Genomic DNA, 6,000 nt, shown 5'->3' with positions numbered 1-6,000 from the left:
AGACTGGGTGAGAATGTGCATGGTAAGAGGATGGAATAGGAGACTTTGTTGGATTATGAATGATGAACTAAATGGAGTGAAGGTTCAAGAAGGTGAAATTATTTAGATAGTGGATGAGGAGAATGAAAGAAAAGAAGGTGATTGATGGTGTGAAGAGAATGTATGTGAATATGATGTGGAAAGGTCCTCAATGTGCTAACAGAGAGAGTGTTTTCAGTGTTTTTCAGGCAGCAGGACGAAGACAGAGCCTTTAAAAAATGAGGGGCTGCTAAGGCTGACAGGACATTTGATGCGGGGTAGAAGGTCATAGAGGACGCAAAACTTTAATACACATAAGGGAAAAAGATGGGGTAAGAGGGATGTGTCAAAAGGGGAAAAGAGAGTGAGAGCCATTGGTATTAAGGTTGTTGTGGTGGTTTCAGGAGAACAAGGGCAGTTAAAGGGCATCAAATATGTTTGGGATAGAAAGGTTGGACTGACCTCTGGGCTAAAGAAGGTAGTGAGAAAAATAATGAGGATGCAGGAAAGGAGGTTGCTGGTGATAGGGGAAGACAAAAGGCAGATGGATGTGATGTATGAAGAGAAGCTTTAGAGGCTGCCATATATGGGCAAAGCTGTTGGAAGCTCATTTGATTTAAGATGGGGTGTATGTGGAGGTTCTTCAACTATTATATTGCCAGGTATAGGCAAAAACGGATAGAAAGAGGAAGAGATGAAGTTATCACAATGACCTAAGGTGCAAGTCACTATTTGTAATTAAAATATGAGGAATTTATGGCCACAGTAGCAAAAGATGCTGATGACCAGATCTGCTCCAAACATTTACACTGCTAGTGGGCTGCCAGTACCATACTGGACCTTTCAGGGGCATCTCATCCAAGATGTTGTTGATGGAATGCTTAAGGGTCAGCTGCCACAGGGAGGTGCTTGCTGGGCAGATAATAAAGTATCCTTCAATAGGGAGCATTGCAGATTTAAGGACAAATGCACCAAGTGAGTGGACAACACCCAGTTACTCAATGTTTCTGTCAGGTCAGGGACCTGAGAGTGCCATGAAAAGTTGGTTGCCACAGCATGGCTAGGATAGCAGTGGGCAGGGATTTTTTGGGTAAAGGAGCATTTGGCAGTTAATATTGAAGTACTACAATACTGGTTGAGTTTGCACACACAGATTGATGATGCAGAGTTACTGTTATGGGGTTTTACGAGGGTTCTAGTTTGTTGTATATGGTGCCTGAGTGCAGCAGTTGTGGTAGAATCTAAGATAAGCTAAGGATCATCTGGAGATGGTCGGTATGAAGCTGTATAAGAAAGTGGAGGAGGGGTAATGGAAGGCCTACTTGATGACTGGCCAATGGACGTTTTGAACATTTCCAAAGTATGGGTGGTCCCAAAAAAGAGGCAGAGTATTTCTGCCTAATTGAAAATATTCATAGCTAGATGGCCTGCTTGTTAATTACTTTATTTCGGAGATACTAAGTTCAATGTATTATGCATCGGTCGAAGATGCTGTGGAACTGATTAGGAGATGTGGTCAAGGGGCAGTTATGGCAAGTGTGATATCACATCATCCTTCCATTTTCTACAGGTGCACCTGAAGAGTATGAGTTGTAGGGTTTATAGTTTTTTAGAAGATGCATTACCATTGGGATGTTCTATTTTTAGCTCAGTGGTCGAGAGGTTTAGCAGTTGTCTTCAGTGGGTGATTTTCTTTTTCGGCTGGTTCCATGTCAGTGACTCATTACTGTAATGCTTTTTTCTTTGCTGGGGTGAGTTTAGCTGTTGGTCGATGCTTAAGAACTTTCAAGGGTTGATCTATGAGGTAGGGGATCTGTGGCTCCTGATCATATATAGGGTATGTTTACAGTAGTGACATAAGGAATGGGCCAGATTTTGAGGACAATGGAGGCAAGATTACCACTTGACAAGATAGAGGTGACACTGTGGCTAATTGAGAAACTTTTCCTTGGCAGGAAGGAAGCGGCAAGGTCCATTTATGTGCTGTTATGTCATCCAAATTTTGTGTGCAGGGTGGTGAGGGCATAGAGTATCTTTTGTAGGAGGCTGGGCTTTGCATATTTGGAAGGAGGGTGTGGCATAGGGTGATGAAGGCTAGTATGGTGAGATTAAGTCTGAGGTATATCAATTTTGTAAAGAGAATGCATGGCTCCTTTCATTCATCTGGAATGGAAAACATTTACTTATAAGAGTTGAAGGAGAGGATAGCCATGTTTTTAGTGAAGAAGCTTTGCTGCTAGGTTGTTGGGGGGCATGGGGTAAGAAGATTTTCTGGATGACAGGATTTTGGTGATCAATAAGTGATGGTTGGTCTCACTACTGATCAACTCAAGGCGGGCTTCAGGGGAAGTTGATGTTACAATCTGGAATGAATCTGAACTTGGATGTTGGTTAAATTGTGGTAGGTACATAGAAATAGCATATATCTGTGTTTTGGGGTTAGTTTTGGGAGTTGCAAGTTGAAGCAAGGTAAAGCTAAAGGTTTGGAATTTTTAGGAGTTTGGACGGTTGTTGTTCAGTTATATTATATACTTAGCAAGGCTATATTTAGTCTGTAAGGTGCTAGCCATGATGTTGGTTTATTGTATTCACACCTGTCTCATTAAAGAGGCCTTTTCCATATACTCCTGTTGCCCTTCTCGGTTTCTACCCTCTCACACACCATATAGTGACCTCAATTTGGTGTGTCATGTTTGTAAATGGTGTAGAAAATAACACAATTTGGTATGATTAAAACATATTTCATTTTAATAAATATCATTTCACAGCATATAATTTTCCTTAAATAGTCTCTTTTTCCGTTTCTATCAATAATAATAAAAGGCGTTGCATCTGACTTAATTTCAGCATTGTCACTTTCAGTATGGACAGACTAATCTCAGGTAGTCAAGATATTTTCCAAAAATCAGTGCCTCATAAAGACTGGGCAGATGAAGCAATCATAGTCAAACTGTGATAAGCTTTCAACTAAGACTGACCCAGCCTTGTTGAATTTTCAGAAGCACTGGCCTTACATGTGACCAGTGCCACCCCTGATTTAGCGTACCTGTTAAAGTCTGACCGGGCTCTTTACAAAGGTAACATTCACTACTTTTGGCTATTCACAAAAACTGAGTGTAAAGTTACTCAAAAGTGCAGATTTACATGTCCCTGCCCCCCTCAAATACGTGAGTGGAGCCAAATATACAAGTGAAAATTATTACTTCCAAAGATAAACAGTAATAAGTCCAGCAACATACATGGCCATTCTTTTAGGTGGGAATTTATTTTTTGAGTTAAACTTCAGAAAAATAATTTTTATTTAATATACTCCAACTGTGGAGTCTCCATATGTTAAAGTTTAAGGAAAAGTAAAAAAGAAAAGAACGTTTATTTAACAGGAAATAAATTGCAAAAGTATTTCTATGTTAAATATTAATGCAAATCGATGTAATATATTTATTTAAAATCTACAGCAACATTTTAAATACTACAGCACTATTAATCTACTTTTGAATTGAATATTTAAATATTTAAATTAAACAAAAATTACTTTTATGAAGTTTAAATTTAAAATAAATTCCCACCTAAAGTACAAAAATGTTTACATTTTGTTATGCATTAATAATTATTAGAAGTGATTTACAGTATTAATTAAAAAAATCTAATTATATTTGATTAAAAGTTATGGTTGTATTAATCCATAAATTTAAAAAATGTTGTTAAACTATTTTATAATTAAATAATAAATATGTTTTACATTTAGATATTTTTGTATAACATCTAAATATATTTGTTCATATTTTAAATATTTAAATTCAATTTAACATTATTTCCAATGGGGATTTATCTAAGGCACCAGTGGTTGGCCATGTATGATGCTGGACTTGCTCCAGCTCTGAACTGGAGTCATTTCTTACTGTTTTGAGTCCAGCTTTGCATGTAGTGAGTCTAAATAAAGTTTGAGAACCGCAACAGGCATAGGGCTGGATGCTCGAACATTTGTAATCACGATTACCAAATAGGAATTGTTTTGTGAATCGCTGTTTGGTAATTGCTATTACTAATGTACTACAGTGAAATATGGCCCTGATTTCCAAATTAGCAATTCCTAGTGGGTCGCAAATAAACCTACATCATGAATATTAATGAGGCAGGTCGCAAGGGATGGTGCCCAGCTGGGGTCAGCAGACGACCATGTCTGTGATTGCTTATAAATAAAGCATTCTTTTTTTTCATACGCAGCCTGTTTTCCTTAAGGGAAAATGGGATGCGTTTCAAAAGAGAAATTAAATGTTTCAGTTTTACTTTTTAAGGGCAGGCACTTCCTGCTCGTAACAAATATTTTTTTAAACATTCACAGAGGGGACTGCGTCCCAAGGGCACCTTTTCCCATTTGCAAATGGGTTACCACAAACTTTGAATTGGTGGTAAAGTGCAAATGTTTTGGGACTGCATTTCGGCCGCAAAACATTAGTACACACCATTCATATTCCCTATTTGGAAGGGGCTTGTTCAGGCTCTGATTCTGTTTTTGTTTCCAAACTCAAACTACGTTTCAATAACAAGTTACCAAATCACAATTTGGTGTTTGTACACTGCAAAAAGTATTTTTGTGGTCACAAAAGGCCCAATTCTCTGAATCGGGCTGTTTGCGACAGCAAAACTGCTTTGATTATCTAGCCTATGGTCTTTTGTGGGAGGATGAATGTCTCTCCCTAAACCCCTCCACAAACCTCTACGTACTCCCCCTGAAGCCCCCTCCCATTTATTAATATGTCCCTTTTTCCAGCCACTTCCCCATGTCCCTTCCCACATTCACTACTAAGGTCCTGATTATGAGTCGGGCGGTCAAAGGACTGACAGACACACGGTGGCACGGTGGTCCAGCCACCGCCGCACCGGCAGTTCGACCGTCCCATTACAAGTTTGACGGTCTGACCACCATTGCACTGCTGCAACATCCCTGGTGGTGGTGCAGCGGTCTTGAGGCCGTTATATTCTTGGCGGACTCGCTCTGTCCTCCCAAGCATATTACGAGTTTCCTCTCCGCTACTGCTTGCATGGCAGTTCCTCCTCCATGAAAACTGTGGTGGAGAGGAAACAAAGGGGACCCTACAGCGCCCCCTGTTGACCCAGGGTTATGGGTTCATGCAGTACCTGCTCAGCATGGACTGCACAGGTCCATGCCGTGCAGGTACTGCCTTTGACGTTCCCAATTTCATAGGCACTGCCATGGGAACACCAAAGTACTGCCCGCTAATGCCTAAAAAAGTCATAATCTGGCGGGCGGTAAGCACACAGTTTGGGGGTGTGATGGTCCCGCTCCGGCACCGCCAAACTCGTAATCAGGCCCTAAGTAGTAAACTTGCATGTATGAGGATAGAAAAGATAGGAGATGCGACGGTAGAGATTTAAAAGTTGTAGGTTAATGAATAGCATTTGTAGCACTATAGTAGTATCACGGTAGTACTAATAAATGCTCTACAAAATACACTTTGTGAATAGGGCCCGAATGCCCCTGTGGTCCAGCCTACCTCTAAAAAAGCCACTGCAATATGCCTTCAGGTCCTAAGTAAGGATGGGTCCATACACCGCATGGGCAAAAAGACATCTATAACTGGAGTGCATTGGACCATCACAACCCTGTACCAACCATTGTGATACATAAATAAGTACACAATGCACAACACACACCTTTGTGTCCATCAGCCTGATTCACAATTCTTTCTTTAGGAATACATTCTTTGGCTTTCAATATCGCTCCTGAGTTCCTTCACTCAGCGCATCAGTTTTTTTTCCTACGGAAGGAATTTCGGCCATGCATAAATAATTTAAATAATTCTGGACTGGTGTTGCTGCGCATCAAGTCAGAGTTTCAACTCAAATGTTCTCAGTGCTTGGAGCTTATTTCAGAACTTCGGTGGAACGCAATTCCGAGCTTCAAGCGCAATTCAGTCCTTGTAACCATTGACAATGTCTCTGAAGCTGAAGTGACATTTT

Source organism: Triturus cristatus, chromosome 9 (genome assembly GCF_964204655.1).
Source record: "Triturus cristatus chromosome 9, aTriCri1.1, whole genome shotgun sequence".
Lineage (NCBI taxonomy): Eukaryota > Metazoa > Chordata > Amphibia > Caudata > Salamandridae > Triturus > Triturus cristatus.
Note: the sequence above shows the minus strand (reverse complement) of the source record.